Source organism: Urocampus carinirostris, chromosome 3, assembly GCF_059441175.1.
Source record: "Urocampus carinirostris isolate Australia breed hairy pipefish chromosome 3, RoL_Ucar_1.0, whole genome shotgun sequence".
Classification (NCBI taxonomy): Eukaryota; Metazoa; Chordata; class Actinopteri; order Syngnathiformes; family Syngnathidae; genus Urocampus; species Urocampus carinirostris.
Genome location: NC_142351.1, coordinates 25,230,441 through 25,257,070, shown reverse-complemented (window position 1 = coordinate 25,257,070; position 26,630 = coordinate 25,230,441). Strand labels below are relative to the sequence as shown.

The window sequence follows — 26,630 nt, the reverse complement described above, 5'->3', positions numbered from 1 at the left end:
CAATGGCGGATCTGCCTGACGATAAGTTTGGAGTGCGGTAAATCTTTGTTTGAAAAAAAAAGTAATCGGATTATAATGACAATTTTGTGTAAAAAAAGTTGCGTGCTGGAGTCGCTGTTAGTATGAAAAAGTCACTAATTTTTTTTATTTTTTTTTTCAAATGAGAGGCGGTCGTAATGGTGTCTTGGGTTGAGCTATATGCCAATTTTCTCTTTTTCTTTTTAGGATTTCAGTTTATGTTACAGGCTCCGCCCATTACAGAGCAAGGGCAGATAATTCACTCACAGTAAATTAGAGACCTTGGTGTTCGGAATAAACTGTGAAGAGTTATTGAAAATTCAAGTCATACAATTTAGTGACAGAGGACAATAAGACTGGACATTGCTGGAGCTTTAAACTGAAATCATTTAGACTGCCTTGTTTTCTGTCCTGCTTGGTGTGTGAGAAAGAATATCAGTTAAAAAGGCAAATTTTCAATGATCAAGGATAGTAATGCTTTGGACCGCCCATAGTTTGACTACACATCTTATTTTTACAGAGTTTGCGGAATGAAGTAAAAAAGCATGAGGGTAGATAATTGAATTTATTTATGAATGAATACAAAATTCATATGGATTTGTTTAAGGATTTTGCTTTTAACTTTTTGTTTCTATGTTGGCCACCATAGTAATAACATCTATTGGTGGGACATTATCTTGACTCCACGAATTGAGCAATTTTGCGCCATCTCCTATTCATCAAAGACAGGTATGAGCTCAAGTGACAGGACTCAGCGGGTGGTACACGGTGTGTCCTGACTTATTAGGAGGCCCTCTGCCACCATCGCTAGCAGCACCCTGCACTAATTTTAACTACAGGCAAAACGCTAGGGCAGCCAATTGCATATAAAATGTTCATATGCTCAGATGTATTAACACAACATTACCAGTGAGGCATTGCCCTTTGGTTTTATGTGCATGTGTGTGTGTGTGTGTGTGTGTGTGTGTGTGTGTGTGTGTGTGTGTGTGTGTGTGTGTGTGTGTGTGTGTGTGTGTGCGTGCGTGCATGTGTGGAGTGTGCGGTCCTGTTCGTCATGTTGGAGAACCTTGTGTTAATTGCTAAGTCTTGACTGGAGGTGACTTTCTACAAACGCTCCAGGCATATTTTTTTTCAACTAAGTCCTTCCTTCCAATTTCATTTTTGTCTCCTCTTTGATGGTTGAACGATTTTGTAACTGCTTCCTCATTTCAAGGAACCCTCCATTCAGACATGTATTTTGGGGTGTAACTTAAGGTCTGGGTTCTACACAGTAAACTATCAAGTGTTAATTCAACACTCATGGATAAGGACCATATGTTTACTGAAGTACAGTGTTGAGCATGTTACTGAAAAAAAAGTGAGCGCTTCCAAACAAACCTTTAGCCGAAACACCCCACATTAATTTTGTCTTTGGGTGTCATACCACACAAGATCTCTTTCTGGGCACTGTTCAAGATGTTTTCTTTTTTCTGGTGTATTATAAAAAAGACCAAAATCCAGCAGACTTTTTATCGTAAATTCTGTGCTCTATTTACCATTATTATTTTTTCCCTGGGTGAGCCCCTCCCCACGCGCTGCCTACTATTTGCTACAGGTGACACACAAGCAAGAATGCACAGAAGCTGTCTCCCCGATTTCAGTATTTAATTTTTTAGTTATAAATTTGGCTGTTATGCAAGTATATACACGGTAGGGAGAATATCTCTGTGAGAAAAAATTCAACAGCCTCGCACTCTGTGCTTGTGATGGCGCCACCATAACTGTAATCAGTTGTATTTTGTTGGTAAACACACCCTTCAGATTCTGCATCTTTTGGATTGAGGGATGTATGCGACAACTTAAGTGAAGCAGGAATACTTAACAATCGGAGGACAAATACTTTAGAAAGTATTGGAAAATGTAGTAACACACCAAGTAGTAATGACAGTAGTTGCAAAATGTTATGGGTTACGCGTAACAATACTTGATTCCAAGAAAATTGTGTTCCAGGAACCAGTTCCTTTTCTAACGCATTTGATCCCAACACAGATGAGTAATTGTCAGATGTTTACTCATAAGCTGTTACTTTAACATTATTACTGTGCACACTAAAATAACCAGTGGTAAATAAACACTTAACACCTAAATAAGAGAAAACTGTCAATGCCAACTCAGTGAACAGATGGTCTATTACAGTTAAATTAACACTAGTGCTACGTTCAGCCCTCGTTTTTGTTTGTAGTCAGTCTGGAGACCGATGTAAAATGATGACTTTATTTGTCTTCCACCTCCCCCTGGTTCACTTTGCTATGACATGAACAGGTAGTGGGGGGTGTCAGTTGGGGGGGATTGATCAATACCACAGCAGGCATGTTGATGAGCAAAACATTGTGTGTGGATTCTCTCCCCGTCAGAGGAATAAGGACGGATGCTCGTAAACGTCAAATGGCGTGTATTTCACTTTGGTAGGTGTGTTTGTGCACATGGGTATGTATAAATATATAAAGTGTCCATGACAGCGCAGGAGTGTGCATGTGAATGAGTTATTGTTGTTGTTTATGTCACCCCATTGTGGATGTGTCATTTTGCAGCTCGAGATAAATGGCCTGCTATCATCCTGCTTACGCGGCGTGAAAGATTGGACAGCCCCATATGCTGCAATGTACACCGCCGCTCATAACAGCGTACGCACTTTCCGGCATTCATAAACAGCTTAAGTGGCTAATATTAGGGATTTTTGCAACATTTTAAGCTTGACTCCAAGCGGAGTGAATTGACATTTGTGGTAAGTTTTGTCATCTTGGGCAGCCGAGTGTGGAAAGGGTTTATCTTGAAATTCTAAAGAAAAGTTGGAAGCGTGTGTAGCTGAATGGCAGTTTGTTTCAACCAATTCAGAATAGTGTCATGAATGTCATCTTCACTCGTTTCCATGTTTTCTTCTCGTTTTATGAGTACAGTGTCAGGCACCAGAAACGGAGACAGAAACCAAATTGAGTTAGTTTCTTAGTTTCATTGAGAAGGAGACGTAAGCTGGCACCCACGATCCAGTGATCGTTGGTTGTGGGGAGCAGGTCGCTGGGACGCAGAAGTGGCACTTCTCTGGCGAGCGATAGTGGTGTCGAAGACGGGAAAGCAGGTCGGGTTGTCGGGGCGCAGGAGCAGAGACGTGATCAAACGGAAACAGGTTGAAGCCGGGAAACGTACGATAGCCAAAAAACAGGGAGTCAGGGTCGGAAGGCTTGTCTTAGCGGGAGCTGAACGTTCGCAACGATCGGACGCCGGTAACAGGGAGCCGAGGGGTTTAAAAAGTGGCATGGAGCCAATCAGCGACCAGGGCTGTTGGCGCCACCGGGGCAGCCTCAGGTGCCCCGAATCAGTAATCATGACATACAGCCATCTATCAATTACCTCGACCAATGATTCTGTGAAAGGTGAAATGCCTGCACTAAGATAACATAGAATATAAAAATAATGTTTCCTACGGTGGAAATGTATGCACAAAAACAGCATGATCTTGCATTAAATAGCATTTGTTTTTAGAGTCTATGCCATTTGTTTTTGAAAGAGGAAGTGCACATGACTCAATTATTTAACTCCAACGCCTTCGGTTAAACTTAATTCAGCCCTTTAGGATCATTAAGTGGCAGCAGTGCCGTGGTGCTGACTCAGTGCTGTTCACAATTTAAATAACATTATGGCCTCCCTTGACAAAAGCGTTTATAATGTCGGAATGGAATGAGCTATTGTGGTTCATATGTGGTGCACCGTTACTGCAGGCAATTTTTTACCTTTTATCTTTGTAAAGTTAACTCAACTATTTTGTACAAACTAAATCTAAAATTAATACCGCAGTGATTAAAATAGAGATTAAGTATATAATTAAATTAAGATGCCTATAAGTCCTAGATCTGAATCCTCCAAGCATTTTCAAGCCTAGAGCTACTTTTTGTTACTCATTAGCGCAAAGGGCACCCACTTTCATATGCATTTCTAAATTAATTAACTAATTTGCTCCCAACGGCAGCTATATATGTTAACGATCCATTTTGACTCGGTTGCCAAACAACCCATTCAAGCTAGGTTTCCGTTGATGACTCATCTCATCTCATTAACCGCACCGCATCATCGGCCAGTGGGCAGGGGACACCCTGAACTGGTTGCCAGCCAATCGCAAGGCACACAGCGACAGACAACTCACTCGCTGATTCACACCTAGGGACAATTTGGACCGACCAATCCACCTGAAATGCATGTCTTTGGGATGTGGGAAACCTTAGTGGGAAACCGGAGTGCCTGGAGGAAACCCACGCAAGCACGGGGAGAACATACAAACTCCGCACAGGAAGTCCGGTAGCCGGATTTGAACCCACACAGGAGGTTCCCAAGACCTTAGAACTGTGCCGCACACACGCTAACCAATGCGCCGCCGTGCTGCCCTTCCGTTGATGACTGTAGACGTCAAAATTCCATTGTATCTAGGCTGCCATCGGAGCCAGATACATCAAGGATTAGTTTTAGCTAGGCTGTCATTGACGGCTATAAATGTCAAGCGTCCAGTAAACTTGGGCTGCCCTTGATGGCTATAGACATCAAAGATCCGCTTTAGCCAGGCTGCTATTGCCTGCTATAGATGTCAAAAAACTATTTCAGTAAGGCTGGTATTGAATGAGTTGTTATGTCATTATCATTTTATCACGAGGCTAATTATAGGAATTAGGGTTAACTAGACCCGGTCAACCAAATAGAAATATCATTTGAATAGAAAATCTCAATGACGCAGAATTCAGAAAACACCTTGGACAGAGCATCTTTTGAGATGGACATTAACCATTAGGGCTGCACGATTAATCGAAATCTTATTGATATTGCTCGCGATGTGACGTAGTACATTTGTATCATAGTTCGTGTATTTTGGATCTCTTATAAATCAACATTGGGTTTTTGTCAGGTCTCGCACGGTTGCCATGGCGCCCAGCTGGCCCCGCCCCTTGACACCGGCTGACTCGCATTTTCTTCTGTGGGTACTCAAACGCGCTCTTTTGAACTGCGCTTTGCCAGATCGTTGTTGAAAACTTGTTTATGCTTGGTTATACTTGTTGTGCTTGTTGGACTTTGTTGCACTTTGGTGTAACATTCTGAGAGATTCCTGCAAGTTCTGTTTAATTCTGGAAATGTCTAGTTTGTAGTTTTGCCTGTGTTTGACCCGTTTTGTTTTTTGGTCTGGTCCGTTTGTGTTTTGGACAACATTTCTTTCTCAATTAAAGTGTGAGGACATCTACGCAAATGAGTTTCTACTTCCTGCTTCCTGACCCGTTTCATGACAGTTTTTTTTAATAATTGACTTGTTTTCTACCACTAGGAGGCACTTAATGTACAACTGTCCCTTCAAATTTTCATACTACGGCAGGAGTGTCACATGATCACCCGCAGGCCGCATATGAGAGACCCCTGCCTTACACTGTCCACCCACAGGTGTCTCACAAAATTCTATGGGAAACACTGCTCACTAGGATTAATTACGAAAAAGAAAATTTGCATAGAAAATGCACTTTTCCTTTAAAATAGAAAATCACATCGAAATTGCAATACTGGTCTGGAAAATCGCATTTAGGTTTTTTCCAAAAACGTGCAGCCCTATTAACCATCATTTCAATCAATACAGCGTGACACACGTCTCAACTGCCTCAATGATAACCCGTGACAACGATGTAATATATGACCTAATGACAATATCAGCCGGCAACACAGGAAAGAATCGACAATCGGGATAGTGGATCTACTGCCAGTTTAGTAGGAAACTAAACAGTTTAAATGATGTTGCAGTATTTAAATGGAAATATACTGAACATACAGCTTCATAAAGAGTCATTTTGGATGTACAAGCCAAGAGCAAAATACTTTTCAGGTTTGAAATGGTGAGCCTGATGTTATTGTTTTTTGTTTTTTTTAAAGGAACTATCCAAAATTTGGATGCTTTCTACTCGCTGTTTCCATCTCCTGGCTTGTGTCATCATTGCCGCCTCAGCTTGTTCATGGTGCGCGAGCAAGTACATGCATTTCTTAGATGAACTCGAATATACTCTTCTTTATTAATCTTTCTTAGGGTTTGAGTTGCGGTTTGGACTCCTCTTTAAGAACTTTTTGCTTACTATCACCATTTTCATGTGACAGAAACAAATATAAACAAAAATACCCCGCGGGGATGAGCATGAGCTCTCTCTCCAGCACTCTCCTCACCCCCATTTTTCCTACCTAGTCTGTTCCGTCCCAAAAATCTTTTTGGAAAGTAAAACAAATAGGTGACGTGGAAAATAAAATACATGGGCCCTTTGAACTCAGTTGGACATTGTTAACACACATATATGTATATATATAATATATATATATATATATATATATATATATATATATATATATATATATATATATATATATATATATATATATATATATATAGTGAGTGGAGAAAATATTTAACGTTTAACGGTTTTAAGGGCACCTCAAACAACGCACCTCACACTTGTCAATACCACTGTTTGATTATGAAATACGTTATTTTTATTTTTAAAAGAGATTTGTTTTTCTGGTCTAATCGATGCTATGCTTTACATTGCTGAATGTTTTGCCCCACCCATTGAAACAAAAGTACCAGGGCATTTTTTGGACACTTCACTGCAGCTTACCTTGATGAAAACCGACTAAGGCGGAAAACACACTGGTTGTGGTGTTTTTAATTGACTGGCCACGTCATATTAAATACTTTTCACTTGACTCAGTGTTCCTGTTGTTTTCTGTTTGTTTGTTTTGCGCCAATTTCTGCACTGAAGTGCTCCAGAGAAAGATGTTTTGTAATAAATGTCAATAGATCTGTGAATCACTCTTGTAGAACATGAATATCTCCAGGTTGAAATCAAATCGTCATCTCATTTTAACCTGTCTCATGCAACCTCATTGGTTGCTCAACGGTGACTAATGACACAACAAGAACCCGCAATTGGCACATTAAGCCCATCAATTCATCAAAGCGCGATTTGCCCGCATCAGCACTTTGCCCTGGTCAGGACAGATCATTAGGTTGTTCCACTCATCTCCTCCTGAGCCTCTCCCGTTCTCGCACTATTGCTCAAACGAAGCAGAAACCCTGCCGTGTTTACGGCCAGGCTGGCAGCAGGGCCCAGTGGCAGAAAGATGAAAAAGGCAGAGGAAGAAGAAAAAAATAATGTTGGGCTGATAAGTGGTCGTTATTACTCTGTAGGAATGGATCTGACAAAGCACCAAAGTCCTGTCACCAGTAAAATCAATTTCTAAGCATTCTACTTTCTGCGCTTTTCTCCACTCTAAACAAACCAGAACGTTTACTTATTTTTACGGCAGTATGGCTAAAGGCCATGGTGTTTAACCTTCAGGCAAACAAAATCCTAAAGCTTTACTGAGCCTACATCAGCACTTCCTACTGATATAGAAAGGTAAGCATTACTGTATGTCCACTGGTGACTGGGAATAATGCAGCATTTGTGGTTTTCCAGCGTTTGCAATCTTGGCTATGTTTATCATTGGTCCACACGCATTTTGTAAAATTCTAAGGTCCTGGTATTTATTATGATTAATTTACAACATACTTATTGGTATTCCTTTGCGCACAAGAAAATATGTGATACACTGCAGATTGCAAATATCTGGCATACAATTTAGGAACGCAATCTACCAATATAACATTATGTCTGGTAATGAGGTCATTAAATCTTTCTCAGTGTAGGAATGGAAGTGACATTCTTTTTTTTAATGCTCCCATTATTTTGCTTCATGGAGAGACATTGGAAATACAAGGTTATATTTGACAGTATAAAACATAATGGCCTTTTTATAGTTTATAGAGAAGAATGTGTTGTTATTGTTCATTTATGTGCTTTCCTAGGGAAGTATTTTACTCTAAATAGACATTTATCTAAACTTTAGTTTAAGCCTGAAAATTACTTTAGATCTCCATAATGAATATGAATTGGAATGAATCATTTCCAATCATCAGAGGTTGTGGGCAATCACTGCTAAATATCTAAAATAGGCTTGTATTGTTTTCATTTCCCGCCAGTTTTTTTTTTAAGTGTTTTATTGTTATTTAAATTATAAATGTGTCTGTCATTGTTAGTGAATTGTATAAGATTAATTGGATTTTCAGTTTGTATTCAGATTCAGATTTACTTTATTGTCATTCGTGTACACGTGTATACAGAACGAAATGTCGATACATCTGACCCGCACAGTTTCTTTGAGCGTCAGCCGGGATAGATAAGATTAACCATGTCTTCGTCAGAATTCTTGTTCTTGTTCTTATTCTTGTTTGGATCGAAATCAAGATACATGTTCAACAAAAAAACAAATGTTTGCAATCAGATCTGATCACCGCAGCTATATGTGTTTCTGATGTTAAATTAATAATAATCTAATGTCCATTTTCTACAAATTGTGAATCCTAAGTCGCCGAGTCCTAAGTAAAGTTGGCGCTCACCAAAAGACTTTTGAAGCCAACAGAAGGACATGGGCAGTTGCCAATACAGCAAAAAATAATGTAAGCCGTTCCCAGAAGTCGCACTAGCCCATAAATGCATAAGTAGGAAAAAACACAAATAAGTCGCACTGAAGTATAAATCGCATTTCGGGGGGAAATGTATTTGATAGAATCCAACGGCAAAGAGATGTCATCTTAAAAGACAATTTAAAATAAAATAGTGAACACGCTGAATAAGTTTGCACTGTATATGAACAGCACATGATTGACATCCCTGTTCATTTAAGTAATAAAATAATATCCATCCATCCATCATCTGCACTGCTTATCCTCATTAGGGTCGCAGGGGTTCTGGAGCCCATCCCATCTTTGGGCATTGGGCAGGGGTTGCCAGCCAGTCGCAGGGCACACAGAGACAAACAACTCACCCGCTCATTTACACCTAGGGGCAATTAACTTAAAATGCATGTTTTTAGAATGTGGGAGGATACCGGAATGTCCGCAACAAACCCAGGTAAGGAATGGGAGAACACGCTTACTCCGCACAGTAAGGCTGGTAGCTGGATTTGAACCCATAAACTCAGAACTGTGCCGTCCATGCACTAACCACTGCGCTTCCATACCGCCTATGAGATAACATCTCATCTCATCAGCCGTACCGCTTATCCTCATTAGGGTCGCGGGGGGGGGGCTGGAGCCCATCCCAGCAATCTCCGGGCAGTGGGCAGGGGACACCCTGAACTGGTTGCCAGCCAATCGCAGGGCACACAGGGACAGACAACTCATTCGCTCATTCACACCTAGGGACAATTTGGACCGGCCATTTCACCTGAAATGCATGTTTTTGGAACGTGGGAGGAAACCGGGGTGCCCGGAGGAAACCCACGCAAGCACGGGGAGAACATACAAACTCCGCACAGGAAGTCTGGAGCTGGATTTGAACCCACGACAGGTTCCCATGACATGAACTGTGCCGCACGAGCGCTAACCACTGCGCCGCCGTGCTGCCCCATGAGATAACATATTAAGAGTTATTTGAATTACTTTGGCATAGAGAACATGCCTACGAAATTATCAGCTTCACTATAAATCACTAAATCCAATCAAATCGTATCCTCTGTGACAGGGTAAGATGATCCGTTGTTCGTTTTCTCTTTCAGCTTCTACGACACTTAAGTCAGACTTTGTGTTAGCTTACATCTTGTTCAATGAACTCACTGAAACTGTCAAACTTGGCTTGGAAGTCTGCTGGTGGTTTTTTGGGCATCATTGTCCTTGCTCTAATAGAGAGGCGATTGCCTTGCACGAAGGGGTAACGCCAAGTCGGTGCTCCCGCAAAGTAATTTATATTCATCTCCTTGGCAACTACCTGAGTGTGGAGATGCAACTGCACTTTTGACAAACCTCTGCCTGCAGCACATTGTACTAGCGGCCACCTAGATTTTACCCTTCATTTCAGTACAAGTATTTAACGCTTTTCGCCAATCCCTAACAAGTTTCTCGTTAACTCCCAACTCCCTTACTGCTGCCCGCTTACTGATTTCTGCTGCATATACGATTTTCTTTTTGGTGCCATTTTGTTTAGTCTTCTTAGTTTTATGATTTATCTGTGCTGTAGCAAAAAAACTCACTTCACAACAGGTTCAAAAAAATCTCTCCTGCCTGAAATTCCACCCCGAGCATACGTCACTTGTGCAAATGTCACAAAAATGACTTTGGATTTCGTTTTAGGGAATAATGTTATAGAATAATACAGCAAAGAGTATTTGCACCTTGTTTAAAACTCCCTTTTGAGCAAGTTAAAAATATTTAATTTGGTGAAACGACGCTGTATCTTCTGAACATTCGTACCCCGTTTGGTAAGACAAGGGGGACAACAGGGCAATGTTGAAATTATCTACACAGGCCTAGACTGCCCTCTTGAGGTTTAGTGTTAAAATAACATGTGAAGATATATACCCGGATAAGTCACATCTGGAGTATATGTTGCCCCCGCGGCCAAACTCTAAAAGCGACTTATATTACTGAAAATGTGGTATATTAAAAAAAGAGAAACACAGAAAGAAATGTAAATTATCTTGCAACTGAACTAGAAGTCATGGAAATATTTTTTTTTACTTTATTATCTATCATCCTCATTTTTTAAAGATTTGCAGTACACACACTACTCCATGTTTGATTACATCAATTTAAATTGAGTAAATTAGGCAAACATCAACAACAAAAGTAATATCAGGAAGGATAAAATAGGGAGAGAGAAATTTCAATTAATCTGAGCCAAAAAAAAGCATAAATCACCCAGTGAGGGATTGAGTGATTTGTGCTTTAATGCAACCCACAGAGTATTTACAGTGGTGTTCTGCAAGGATTAGTCGTGTGTGAGAGGATTAGTAAAGCTGCATTACTGCTGTTTTATTTAACTCACAACAGCAAAAGACTAAAAATAAAAGCTTCTTAACCACATTTAGGCAACATGAGAGGCCAGGCCTGGAAGCTAAACAAACATGATGTTTGCGTCCTTTTTCAAACATAAGCTGCAAACGGATACACGTGACCACACAAGTGTTCGCGTTCACACGCAAAACTTTCTGTGTTTAATCTGGTAATCTGATGAAAGTTGCACTGGGCAGCATATGCTCGGCATGGGACACCGTGTCGTATTAGTTTGGGACAGAGTAAGAGTGATGCATATGCTGGTGGATGTGAGTGTTTCTAGCAGGCAGCTTGCACAAGGGATTATTTCAAATAAAGAGCAAAAAGAGAGATAGAACTAGCTAGAGAGACAAGGGAGGTATCTGCAAAGGCAGCACCTTAGATCTCCATTTTCGCTGTCCGTCTCCTTCCTGGCATCAGCATTGATCCCAACGCATCGGTAAAGTAAAGAGCATTGCATCCATCAGCGCGGGACTACCACAGAATACTAAGGACCTTGGCCTTTTGTGCACCGAAACATCAAAAAGCACATAACAGTTTTGTTGGAGTCGTGTTTTACTAATTTCAAACCTCTAAAACTTTGTTTTTTACACTTCACTGGTGTTGCCCAAATGCTATACGCAGTGTTAAGGGATTGAGAGGAGCTAAACCAGTGTTTACCAACCTTTCTTGAGCTAAGGCACTCTTTTTTTAGGTTATTCATCCATCCATCCAACCATTATCTGTACCGTTTATCCTCAGTAGGGTCGCAGGGGTGCTAGAGCCCAGTGGAGCTGTGGGCAGGGGACACCCTGAACTAGTTGCCAGGCAGTCACAGGGCACACAGAGAAAAAACAACACACTCGTTTATTCACACCTAGGAACAATATGGACCAGCTAACTAACCTGACATGCATGTTTTTGGAATGTAGAAGGGAAACCGGATTGCCCAGAGGAAAGCGTTTAAGTCACGGCGAGAACATGCAAACACCACAAAGGAAGGCTGTTAGCTAGTAGGATTTGAACCCATGACATCAGAACAGCGGCACATATGCGCTGAGCACTCAGCTGCAGTGCAGCCATAGGTTATTCATTTTGTTAATAATTTTCCAGGAATTTAGTTAATAAAGTACAGTAATTGTTTTTTGAGTTTTGCTCTATTTTTAAATGAACAGAAACTTTTTGCAGGTGGAACAATACATTATTTTCATACGTTCCAATTGATTTTGTTGTTTTTCTTTTAGTTAAATGAGAATTTAATAATCAAAGTTGTGTGCAATATTTTAACTGTATGATTCATTTATATCATTTTTGCTTTAAGAATATATATTAAATATACAAAATCAACACCTGATATATAAAAATATACAAACTCTATTAATATATTTTGTTCTTATTTAAAAATTGTAATATTAGAAAAATGTTTTAAGATGATTGTATTAGGATTTATTTTAAATGATCATTATTAAAGTGGAAGAAGAAATAAATACAAATGTATCTTTTTAATTTAAACCAAGCACGATTTTTAGAGGTGTTTTGAAAATGGTGTATATATGTTTGATGTTAAAAATAATTCCTAAATTTAGAAAAAATATATATCAAGACAGTTTAGATTATTTGAGAATGTGTTTCCTTGTTTAATCAGAGAAATAAGTTAAATTGTTGTTAAATAAAAAGCAAAATGTGCTGCCAAGGTGACAATAAAACTGATACTCAAACAAAAATAACTTATTATTGTTCCAATTGCAAACACTTCTTGTTATGGAATGATTGTATAAATTATATTATGATATACTCAGTAAGCATACATTGAAATATCTAATTCATTATAAAAACATCTATAAATAATAAATATAAGAGGAATAAGTTAAGAATTAAAGGAAGGAGAAGAAAGATCTACAGTGAACCAGATGATCACTGATAAATTGGGTTACCATCCATTATAATTGTCCTAAATTTTAAAATTGAGTTTGCGCATGGAAAATGTTTTAATCAAACTAAAACTGTATGTGCACCATTAGAGCATTAGCCACGTTGAGACGCGACACTTGTTCTGGCCTGAGAGAGTCGAATGTCTTTCTGGGAAAGACATGAATGTCAGATTTTTCCATTGTTTTTACATCTGGTGTGTTCTACCTTACTGCTTGTGAAATATGGTGTTGCTAGGCAAAGCTGTCCTGGAGAGTGTTATGTCTTTTGGGGAAAAATGCTGAGTCAGCAAAACCAAAAGTGCTGAGTCGGCTTATTATGTATCTTTTCACATACAGGTGAACTCGTTGAACTGTCGGCAAGGCAGTGTGTTAAAATTAAATGTTGTTCTGGTATGGAAGATGGGACTGTCTTTCTGGAAAAACTGAGTTAGCAAAACCTAAAGTGCCGAGTCCTTTAGGCATTTTCATCTGTAGAGTGACATACCTGACTGTGAAAGATTCTGATCCTAACAAAACTTGTAATGATTTGAAAGATAGAATGTCTTTCTGGGAGAGCTTCCAAGTCTGTAAAATTAAAAGTATCTAGTCATCAATTGTTAAGCTATTTTAACATTTGTGGTAACTTACATGGCTGTCTTTAAAACATTTGTTGGGAATTCGAGGTCTTTCGCTCTTGGAGAGTATAATGCCTTTCTAGGAAAAAAAGCTGAAATAACAAAAGGCACTGATGAATTCTTAATCTCAGTGTTGGGGACAATAAGCACCTTTTGTCATATTGCATGAAATTCTGTGCTCATCCCTAGTTTCATTGTCAAGTCAAGTCAAGTCATTTTTATTTGTATAGCCCTTAATCACAATTTTAAGTGCTTCCGGAATAGACCCCCAAAAAAATTTCTGAATGTTTGCAGGAGTGATGACTATTCTAAAACAGGGGTGTTCAGTTGAATAAATAAATGAATGAACGAATGAATGAATTAAACTTTATTTTTAACATTAGAAAAAAAAAATCAATAATTTGTGGATTTTCTCTGGCGGTACATCTTTGTTCAGTTTAAATAGTAGTTGTAAAGTGGGAAACTCCACTACATGAAACAGTTTTAATAATTTGGACTGCAGAAATAAAATATTGGTGTGGTCACAGTATCCTGCGTTGTCTATAACATTTTTATCGCACGTTTTTGGAGTATGAAAGCGGATGGAGTGAACTTTAGAAATGGTTGCCCCAGACTTCTGCAAAGTACGTTAAATATGGCAAAACTAATTAACAATATAAAATGCATTATAGCTTAAAAATTATTTGGGTTCATTAATCACTGAAATGTATGACATACCTTAGTTTGTGTGTCTCTGATGTATGTTCTTTAGTTAAATTTACTGTCTGTTGTGTATATATATATATATATATATATATATATATATATATATATATATATATATATATATATATATATATATATATATATATATATATATATATATACCGGAGACATATCCCACCAGTGGCTAGAGTCAAGAACACATTAACATTTCTGACTCTTTCTGGGAGATTGATACAGAGGAGGGGATTCCCAGCCCCCTCGCTCAACCCAACTGATGTTTTGGGAGTCATTAGGTGACCAAACCCCCCAATTCCAACCCCTAATGCTGAACGCCAAGCAGGGAGGCAATGAGTACCAATCTTCTAAGTCTTAGGTATGACTCGGCTTGAACCAGCAACCTCCCAGTCTCGGGGAGGTCGCCCAATCCCCAAGGCCACCTTTCTGGTTGTCTGTTGTAATTTCTGAAAATTTAATAGTTGAAGCTGCATGAGCACATTGGGAATAGGTTTGTAAGGGGTATCTCTTTTATGGATGATTCTGTGCAGCCGCATGTTTTGGACTCACTCATATTGAGCTTTTATATAGGATAGATATGTATCCCATTCATTATTCACTGCTTCAAGCATTACGGGGAGAACTGCACCGAAAAGCGGTTCACAATCTCGTCGAGGCCACTCAAGGGATTCATAAACGTAATTAAAGAGACTGCAGGTAGTATACCTTATCTTATTGATGTACATGCATTGTATATGCATGCAAACGGCACGGCACTTCAGTCCACTATTATTAAAATATTTTGATGGATTCCATGAAACCCATGTCTAACGGAGAAATTTCTAAAAAAAATTTAGATTATCTTAAAAGCATGACAACAACATCAGATTAACAGAGAATACTCCAAATGTATTCAAACATACTGATTGAAATATGAGATTTTTTTTTGTTTCTGTGTCTGTATAAAAAGATCTGAATTAATTATTGGGAAAAGTATGGTTCTCAACTGGTGGGTCAGGACCCAAAAGTAGGCCGTGGATCCGTTTTCAATGGGTTGTAGGCCTTCGCCTTGGCAAAATAATGCTATGAGGAAGAAAAAAATGGAGGGTCAATACACCCCTTAACTGTATACAGAGATAATGCCCTGCACGATCTTTTCTACGTGTTCAATTAATTGACACGTTTGAGAGGGACTACATCTCATTTTCGTATGATTTTGTTGGTTTATTTCCTTTTTCTGTCCATAAAAAAATGGCCCGCAAAAAAGTTAGTTATAAGGGAAAGAAAAAGTGGAACACAAAGACAACACTTATCGAGTTACAAAAGGAAACAATTGCGAAATACAAAAATGGTGAACGTATGTCTGCGCTGGTTTGAAAATGTTTCACTGTATTTTTTTTTACCATTATATCAATCTTCATTGGCTACATAGTTAAACAATAATCGACGGGAAGGTAGACACTATTGATATTATGAATTTCTTTTATTATATAGCTATTTTAAAGGGGCTTTAGGGGGGCGCTTAAATGCGATGTAGTTTCATGTGCAAGTATATACGGCACTTGAAGTCTTTTGGATTTTGTTGGTCATTTTGTTTTTTTTTAAAAGGGGGGGGGGGGGGGCGAGGGGGAGTACAATCTACTACCTCTGCTTTAAACCAAGCAATGCTTATTTTGGATACATTTGAAAAGTTAAATATCAGTTTTGATTTGGTTCACAGGTTGGCATTAGGGTGGAGTGGTGGGTCCTGAAGTCAGACCAGTTGAGAAGCAGTGGTTTAGACGCTAAAGGAGATGCGACCAAGATAAGCTCAAGCTTTTCACTAAAAAAGTTGTTTTTTGGTTCAGCGACCAACTAGAATTAGAATTGTTTTTATTGTCATATGGCATCACTGTGTGGTATGCTGGGAGCATGACAGCAGACAGGAAAAACAGACGGAGAGTAATGAACACCGCCCAGATGATCATTTGATGCTCTCTGCCCAGTCTGCAGGACATTGCCGGCTTGCAATACCTCAGCAGACCCATCAACATTATAAACGACTCTTCTCACCCAGGCCACCACTCCTTTGACCAGTTGCCCTCTGGTAGGCGCTACAGGCCCCTTAAAACAAGAACTAACAAGCTCAGAAACAGTTTCTTGCCTAGGGCCATCACCACCCTAAACAAGCTCGCAAAACTGTGAAAATATAAGTCTTGCAAATCATTTGTGATTTTTTTTTGTGTGACTCCTAAATGTGACTGCACTACTTTTCATTGCAGTATTGTAACAATGCACTATTCTTTCATTGCACAATTATTAGAACGTCGGCCAGTCTCTCTACAGTGTAAATATTTTGGTTTACCTTTTTTAAAGTATTTATCACGTGTTTATCCTGGAGTGACATATCTAATCTTGTTGCATCCAATGCTTCACAACGTTGATATAAATTACAATAACGATAATTCAATTAAATTCAATTAGAAGACAAAAACATGAAATAAAGACTTAAAAGAGAAAAACAACTTAATAAAGAATATTATGATTAGTAGGCAAATATTTATAAGAAAGTGGCCTAAATTATAAGAGCATCAGAATGATGCAATGAAAAATAGAGCAATGACATTAGTAGCAACATATTTCCAAAAATTGAGTCGAGATATAAAATACGAATACTCATTATCTTAAAATATGTAGGTTGTCTCAAACTTGTGCACTTGTTTAAGGTGGTGATGGTTAGTCTTTATTTTAATGAACCTGTAGCTTCTTTCAGAGGGGAGCAGGTCAAAGAGGTGGTGGGTCGGGGGTCAGAGGGGTCCTTTATAATGTTGTTTGCTCTCCTTTGGTATCGCCAGTCAGCATGGTCTTCCAGACTGGGCAGAGGGCAGCCTATGGTTTTCTGGGCTTTGTTCCTGTCTGCTGCTGTGCTTCAAGGAAATTCCATTCATTTCATTTAGGAAATCTGATTTGAAGCATGACTAATTTGAAGAATAAAGTCTATTGTATATGTTTTTTTTAATATCTTAATTGCACTAATAAGTATGATGAAGTAATCCATGTTTAGCTGACTATATTTGTGTAGCTTTGGGGTGTAATCATTTAACAATTCAACTCAATAACTCGACTTTTCATTTGAAGCAGTAATTGAAGCTAAACTACAAATTGAAATGCACGTACTGCAATCCGGCCAAGACAAATAGGTGAGCAGTAAACAAACACATAATCTCCACCACTCACCAGGAAAAGTCCTCCGGAATGCAAAACATGATCGACTCGTCAACAACAAAACAAAAAGGTTTAGAATGGGTGGGTAAAATAGACGTATTGGAGGTGAAGATGAAAATAAAGGGTTGCAGTCTTCAAAAAGTTCAATCCATCTCCCTCCCCAAGTGTGTATTCATGATGTGCAAGCTGATTGAAATTTCCTGACTTAACAGCTGTGAAATAAAGCAAGAGTTTGAAAGAGGTGGGCAGAAAACAGCAAATTACGGAGGGAATGTAAAAATATCAAAAGTAACAAAGTGCTAGTTAAAAATCAAAATATTGTTGATTTGTGTTGTAGATCATTCCAATGTATACGTTTGTTTTACATTTTACTTTGGATTAACAATTATTTTCAAAATAAATGAACTATGAAATTGATAAAATAAAAGTACAGAAAATAAATAAGAGAAAACATTCCTTCTTAAATTTTAGACTGATTTGAAAAAACAATTCCTGTGGTGTACCTATGTCATCCTCTGTTGGTTAATGGGAATAACTGCAAAGTAGACAGTACATCCCTACAACTCTATTCTAAAACAAAACATATTAAACGTAAGCAAAAAAAAAAACAAATACAAGAGACACATTGGTGGTTGGTGGTTTAAGTGTACAAATGCAAACCATGAATCGTTTGTATTATTATTTAGCAACTGATCATTTCATTGTTTTGATACCTTTGGAGTGGATATTCTCCAAGTTCTGAGAATTGTACTTTTTTGACACTAAATCTTCTCCGATTTATACTGACCTCTAGGATTGAAAATAAATTATTTCCATCACTTAGCCATTTGCCGTATATTTTCACAAGGGTCTCTCTGACTCAAAACAAATCATGAGACAGGCATTGGAACAAAATCGGATTAGTCACAATGTGGTAAACATTTTTAGCTCAAAAATCTAAAGTGGTCTACCCAAGTGTTTTTTTTTTAGTATTTTTTAATTTATTTATTTTTAAGTTTATCTACTGGTCTCAAGGTAGATTGTTTCTATATTATTCTAGTGATTTACTTTCGCATGGGCAGATATGTGCATTTTTGCATTCCCATTTTTTGACACAGTATAGCCTTAACTCTGCACTAATTTGAATTATAACTATGTTTTCTACAATGTTGTATTTATTTTATTCTTTGATTGATAAAAACAAGAAACCCAATCCAAAGTAATGCTGTTCTTGAACCATTTCGAGAATATGGATGGTTTTCATCTCTTTTGAAAAGTAAGCCTTTGAAATGTTGTACCAAACACAAGTAATTACTGCAGGTGCTACTAACAATGAATAATTTGAGTTGGAAGACACAGAAGCAAAAGGCTTTTATTCTCGCTTGATTTTGTATTTTTCTTTGCAAAAAAATCCATGTAAACGAGTGTAGCGTGGGCATCTTAGCTGGAAAACAGGTGAGACAATATCTTGAAGCCTTACCTTGTACCTATTCAAGTTTGATCACAATTAGAAAAAAATAAAAATTGTATTTTACAAATTTTTCTAGTGGTATATCAAGGCGTTTCCAAAAGTGGCCATTTGGAGACGACCAGTTCACAGGCCTTAAAGCTTTGCATTTGTGTATTTTACTTTTGCCATTTTTAGAAATTGTGAAGGTGTTGTAAATGTTTGACTTCTCTTTCAAGAAGGGAATCTATGATTGTGCACATTTGCGCGTAAAAATTGTGCCTAAAAATTAATCATGATTAGCTATGCGCACATTAAACCTTCAGGTCTAATTTGAACACACACCGTAAATGTTTTACCCCCCAAAACCAAAAACCCTGTGAGAGGTTGGGCAAAAACAAAACTTTGAATCTCCGTAGTTTGGGTTTTTCCTTGTTCTATGTAGCACTTGTTTTGGTTACACTACACAATACAGCAACATCTAGTGGTCACGCATTACACAGAGTCCGTTTAAAATATTCATTAAATGACACTGTATATATTTGTAGCTTTTAATCCGATGCATGAGGTTACCATTTTAGGAAGTAAGCATTTTGCCCTGTAGCTCCAAAAAACATATTTTTCACATCGATGCATCCTTTGAATTAACTGGTTGAAACTATAATACCACATACATTTCTTAAAGGATAAGAAGCAATGAAAATGTGCCTTTGGAATTTGTCAAAAATAAGAATGGGAGATTAAAGGACTACCATCATCCTTCCGGGTGGGATTAAAAAGGGATTTTTACAATTCAAGACAAGAATATTGACAAAAACTGGCTAAATGGTGCAAATATGCCTTTTTTAGTGATTATCTGCCATTGGCCGCCATCACTGGGCTGGTAGTGATTTAGTTTAGAGTAAGAGCACGGATAATCAGTTTGGTATTATTTTTAGGTGGGCAATGTTCATTTGTCATTTGAAGAGCAGCATTTGAAAAAAAAAATAGATGCAGACCAATGGATCCCCACGCCTTGTGACTGTTTCTGGAAAAGTCTACCATTGCGCAGAGGACGTGCTTGTTTTTAGCATAATCCATATTTTATTTCAAAGCCACAGGGATACAATAAAAAAAGTCCGCATTCTGTTGAAATAAGAATATCCAATGGCTTTCCTGACAGCCATCAGATGCCATCAGGCCTCAGCTTGCATTGCATCAGCCTTATTTGTCCTTTTGTTGCTCCACTGGTGTAACGCAGTGAGTGCTTTCGGCTGTTTTGTTTTTGTTCACGTCAAGCATATTCCATGTGTGCTAAATAGTGCTTTTAGCTGTTCTGCTTGTTTTTTTTTCTTTTTCCGTGTCAAGGTTCTCATGCAGTAACTCCTGTCGCAGAGCGGGCTGCTTGTCTGACTTGAGGCAGCACCGATTCCACCTGCTTCATCTTCCTTGTTTGTCCTGCTGGGCTCAATTACATCTGTGATCACGGTCATGATATAAGAGTGTCTAAAGTGTTTCTCAACTGGTGGGTCAAGACCCAAAATGGATTTGCAGACCCATTTTTAGTTGGTCGTGGGCCTTTGCCTTGGCAAAATAATGCTAAGAAGAACAAATTACACTCTTTAACTCCTTAAATCCCTGCTCAATTCCTTATTTCTGTTCATGCTGCTATCGGTGTGAGTGTGTGTGAAGCACATTGTAAAGCGCTTTGGGAAGTCTTCATTGACTTGAAAAGCACTATATAAATTCAGACCATTTACATTTTCATTCAATCGGCACCGTCTCAATTGTGTTTGAGAAGGACCACATCTCATTTTATTAGGATTTGGTTGGTTTTATTTATCTTTTCTGGTCATAATAATGGGTCACAAAATAGTTACTGATAAAGCGAAGGAAGAAATAAATGATTGAAAATGGTGTTCGAGTGCCATTGAAGCGTTGCTCGATGGTACAGTAAATAGTATGAAAATGTTGAATTTTAGCTTTTTATCAGTATATTACTCTTCAAGTCCTACAAGATTTATTATTTTTTGTCGCTTAAGTACACGTTTTATTAATATTTAGAATTTATTTTGAAATGTAGCTATTTTCAAGCAGTTTTTGGGGGGGTGCTTGAATGTAATGTTGGGCTATATGCCAGTATATATGGTACTTTAAGTCACTTTGGTTTTGCTGGTCATTTATATAATGAAAGAAAGGTGATTTAAATTTCACTATGTCTGTTTTAAAGTGTGCAATGCTTTCATTCAATTCATTTTTGATTTGGGTGACAGCTTGTCATTAGGGTGGAGTGGTTTGTCCCGAAGCTCGACCAGTTGAGAACTACTGGTCCAAAGCAAAGCCCAGGTGGCCATTTGTGGCCTGCCATAGACACTGAAAAGGTGTTTGTCCTATCGATGGCCTCTATCCCTGGCCAACGCCTCTTTGACCAGCTGCCCAATGGCAAACACTTATCGTGCCGTAAAACAAGGACTAAAAGGCTCAGTTTCTTCCTGAGGGCCATCATTACCCTAAACAAGCACACAAGACTGTGAAACAAAGTATAACTTGCCTATGAATAGAAAAATAGTATTTACCGTAAATTCCGGACTATAAGCCGCTACTTTTTTCCCAAACGTTCAACCCTGCGGCTTATTTAGTGATGCGGCCAATTTATGTAATTTTTCTAACAGCCGCCAGCTGCGCTCGAGTACAAAAGGTAAGATTTAGACCGGTGGAATATATGCGCCGAGGAAGACTGCAACTTCTTAGCTTGTGCACAAATTAAATTAGCGTAGAAATATCCTCACCATGCAAATTGCAAATAGAAAGGCACATGATGCAGCTTTCAAGCTAAATGCAATCGAGCAGTCCGATAAAGAAGGAAACAGAGCTACTGCACGTAAACTTTACTTTGCGAGCGTGTTGCTAGCGTGTTTTTGAATAACATCTATATGACATAATCTTTTTCCCATACTGGGGAAGACGACTTTGATGACGTCAGTTATAAGGAGGAAGATGAGGACGGTTTACCGTGATTACTACAAGTACGGTATGTTTTTTTAACAGAGCTGTTTCCTGTGTTGCGAGTGTGTTGCTAGTAGCGTTTTGCTACCCTTCACAGGCACGGTTTGGGATGAAAGTTAAAATATTATTATTAAAGCTTTTAAAACTCTCTCGGTGTACCGTCTTTCTTTGTAAATATGTGTAATCATGTGTAATATGTATTTGCAACTGTATATTTTTGGAATGTATTTATTTTAGTGACTTATTCTGATATGTTTTCCACGGGCGAATGAGAAAGAAGGGGCGAAAACAACGGGGGCTGACAAGAAGTGGAGTAAACGTGAGACGTGTTTGTGGACGCAGCGGACAATAGTGGATATATATTTTTCCCACCCTTACCTTTGGAAATATACATTTTTTTTCCTGGGATTTTTTTTTTAACGGGACCCGGACTCTGCAGGTCTGCATCAAACTTTAAGTACCGGTATCATTTTCCGTTCACTATGCCGACTGTGGTGTTTGAACGGTGTACTTTATATTCAGTTACAATCGCGGGACTCAAAGTCGGGTTTGGGTTAAATTTGTGATTGTTTTACATGTTTTAATGTGGGCGCATGCGGCCTATATACAAGTACAAAAGCGGTTATCCTCCTAAAATGTGGCGGGTGCGGCTTATAATCAGGTGCGCTCTATAGTCCGGAATTTACGGTATTTCTTATTTCTTGCTTTACTTTGTAAATATTTTGCTTCTAAATATCATTTCACTACTTTTCTTTGCACATTTTTTTCTAATGCAGTTAGGAGGTAGTCCAGTCTCTCAAATATTACCCTGTAAATATGTCTGGCCATTTGTCCTAAAATTATTTTTTTATCCTATTTAACTTCTTTAAGTCTTTGTTACTTGTTTATCCAGGAGTGTCCTTCAGATCTTGTTCACTTTTTTGTTATTAACGACAATAAGGAAGTTTTTAATTCTAATAGTGGTTCCTTTAAAAAATGTGATTTGTAGATTGAGTTATTCATACCACTAGGAAGAGCAAAATATACACAATTTTAAAAACGCAAATTTCTGGACACTTGTTTACTAATAGCGAAAAAAAAAATAAAACAATTGTGGAAAAGTATAAAAAGTATATTTCAATTATTTCCCTAAGTGGCCCTCAGTGTAAAAACATTTGGACACCTCTGAGTTAAGTGGCTTTCATTTACCGTCCCAGGAAGGAAAAGAAAATCCCGGTGAGATTGATGACTTATTTTTGGCCTGCAAAAGTTGGTGGCTTTGGTTGGTAAATAATTGAAAGACAGTGGAATCACACACCCAAAATGAAAAAGCATGAACTTTAACTGAACTTCACTTGCCGCAGCCAAGCGCAGATATTGTCAGTTGAAATGCACAAAATCAAAACGAATTGGTTCTTGCAATCAGTTATATTTAGCCCGTCTTAATCGCATCCATGCAAATCATATTACAATATTCCTCACAACACAATTTGGAAAATTAGCCTGCAGATTTTGGAGCTTCTATTAATAACTAAAACCAAGTTCATGCAGGTAGTAACTATTTTATGCAGAGCAGTGACGTGGAGTCAGATAAACAGGTGGGGCATAGCCTCATCTGTCAATTATAAAAACATAACATTTAAAATATATTAAATAATTGTATTTATTAATTTCACTCAACAATTTTGGGATTTTATTTTTCAAAATCGCATATTTTTTACATTATAAATACAGATACAGACGCTTCCCTACTTATGACCATTCGACTTACGTAAAACAGTAGATACGATAATTTTTTTCGGGATGTCGAAAAATACTTGGACATTGCTGTAAGTTAGATTTTGTATTGTGTGCACCTTTTTCCGAGTAAAGGACATTACTGTAGTGCTTCTTTTCGCCGCTATCAGCGTGTGGCGCTGTGATAGGTCACCCAGCATCCACCCGAAGAAGAAATCCGCTTCCTCTTGCTAGTTTGTGTGTAAACATTCTATACTGTATCTCCAGAGCGCTAAGAACTCTGACATATTTATTGTTTAACATCTCGTGCATCCATTCAATATGGTTGGTGTAAAATATAAAGAAAAGGCGTTTCATTTGAAATAAAAGTGGAATAAGAAAGCTTGATGCCGTTGAGGAAATGGTTGGATCGCTTTTTTTCGGCCACTTTTTTCCACGAAGGAGGAAGTCGCCTAACTGTTGAAACTCCCCTTCCAAAAGTAAGTAAAACTTAACTTGATTTTTCTTTATAGAGCATATTATTTAATGAAATGTTTATTCTTTCATCCAAAACAATACAGGTTACTTATACAAGCCTTAAACATACTTATAGCACTGAAGCAACTAATGAACAAATTCAACTTACGATCACTAGGCCAGCGTCTGTAAATGCAGAGTGAGGGGTGCAATTCTCCTGACTAAAGACAGAGGGTGATGGTGAGACCAAGGATTCGGATTTGGTGCACGCCTCAGCCCCGAACAATACAATTAGTGACAGTTTTAGCAAGCTAGCAGCAAGCCAAGCCATCTAGGAATTTATTGCTAAATGCATTGACTTTTTCATAGTGGGTGATTACCTGTCTATCTACATACAATTAATTTATAAGTTAAGGTAGGACAGACAATAAAGCTTTTTTTTTTAATGCTGGAGTTTATATATTGCATTCTTGCTCGGCCAATCAAATGACGAATGCGATCTAAGTTTATTTATTTGTAAATCTTGCAGTGTTCACCAGAAACACCAACCTCATCGCACGTCACTAATTTTGAGCCTTAGCTCTCAAATACTGACTACACAATCCCAACATAATCACAATTAACACAAACAAACATCCATTCTTACTTTAAATAAAATGATGAAAATATTTTTGTAATGTTGTTGCAATGTTTCGAAATAGTTGTGAAATCATTGCTCTATGTTTTCCTGAAGATTTGTTTTAAAGTTCACTGGCAATAAAATCGATTAACTTGAAATAGGCAAAGCCATGTGTTTATTTGTAAGGATACAATGTGGAGATGTCTTAAGTATTTTGGTAAACCTGAACTGGTGACGGCTTTACCGTAATCAAATGGCATGTCATTCTGGTAAAATTGTTCAATGTATGCCAAACAAAATATAGCTAATGATGGCTCGTACCTTGACAAATTTATAAATCGGATTACTCATACATTAAATGGACAGTGTGTAATATTTTGTGCCTCCTAACAGTCCAAAAAAACTTGTATTCAGCAAAAAACAACCCCATTGTTTTAAATACCAAGAAAAAATACCTGAATTATCATACCAACAAATCATAGGTCGAGGATTTGTATTTCCTTTACATAATGTAATCTCGACCTAAAGTCGCCAGCATGTTTGTCTGGCAACGTGCTGCTACGCTGTGCTCTCTGGCACTGGTTCTGTTCGCAAGAGACAATAAAGTACCATCTAGTGGTAAGTATTACACACAAGGGCTTCAATGTAACTTCCAAAACCATATTGTCACTACAGGGTAGAACAAAGTAAATGCATCTTGTTGTATAGACCAGCCAACCCAGGGCAAATCCAAGCAAGTGCTCGCACGTTTGTAAGCATGAAACTTTCACATTTATAATTTTCATTTAGAAATTTTTTCTTCAGCCGTATGGAGCCGTGGAGAGTACCTTAAGTGTGGAACAGCTTCGAAAAGTGGGTAGAAAGCCTGTCTCCAAACATCTCATTACTATCGAGCTTCGCTCTAACGGCAGAATATTTAAGACCCGTGTGTTTCTTCCGTCTTCACATAAAAGTAGCTGTCCACATTACGGACGATACACGAATGAGAGTCATTCCTGTCTGGATCTTCATACAAACTGGGTGGTAAGTTTGTACTTTGCTGAAGACTGTGAGCCTTTCAGAAGAAATTGACTTTCCGACAGACCCTTAATCAGCGGTGTTATATGGAAATTCCCATCGATAGATTTTGAATCAATATGCCGACAGTGTGTGATAAAGTCATCAGGATAATCGTTAATCTGCATTTCTTTCAACATCAAACCATTTTTATGAGAGGGATTGAACTGTCACAGCGCTACGGTCTAATTTGCACTTCATACTAAATCATCTGAAGCAGATCTGAAATGTATAACTCTGAAACCAAATAATGTATGATATGTTGTTGAGTGTTTGGAGGTTTTTGGTTGGGATAAACATCGGCATAGGGGTTTTTGGCTTACTTTTACAATTTTCTTATTTGGTTCATCAAAGTCTCTCAACGCTTAAGTTCTGAAAGTGGGTAAAACTAGTTTCCATATTAAATAAATATCCAAGGTTCCTAAAGCAAATGAAATTCAAGGCTTTTTAAGACTTTTTTTAACGACTTTTTAACTAAAATTTAAGATCAAGTCGACAAAATAACCAAACAATTGAAACGAACAAACCAAAAATCACCAAATTAATTAGAGGCAATTTTAAACAAATGTTTATTTTATTTGTTGTTTAAATCACATTTTAGTCCATTTAAAAGTTACCATCTGAAAAACGTAGCTCTCTACAAAGTTTAAGACATGGAAAAATATAAATCAGAAGGATGTGTACAGTACATTATAGATCCTCAGTCAAAACTGGCAGATAACTACTCATTCCATATTACTCTTCTGCTACATGTTTATCATGAAGCATGAAAAAATGACTTTTTTACAAAATATTTTCTGTTCAAACAAATATAAATCTTATGTGTTTACATTTTTAAGGCTTTTGAAAATTATATTCAAGACATGTTAAAGTCAGTTAAGGCTTTTTTTTTTTTAAATCATAATGCTTTTTAATACTTTTCAAGGATACGCGGGAACCCTGGCAACAGGAAAATAGTTCTTATGGGGGAATCACAAAAGTGAAAAATAAAAGTTAAAAACTATTTGTT

At 37.9% G+C, this 26,630-nt stretch overlaps 1 protein-coding gene across 1 annotated transcript in view; it reads right to left on the bottom strand.

Annotated features, from left to right (window-relative positions):
* Positions 1–26,630, bottom strand: part of LOC148369271 (chemokine-like protein TAFA-3) — a 136,943-nt gene that overhangs the window by 39,088 nt on the left and 71,225 nt on the right. The window lies entirely within an intron of this gene.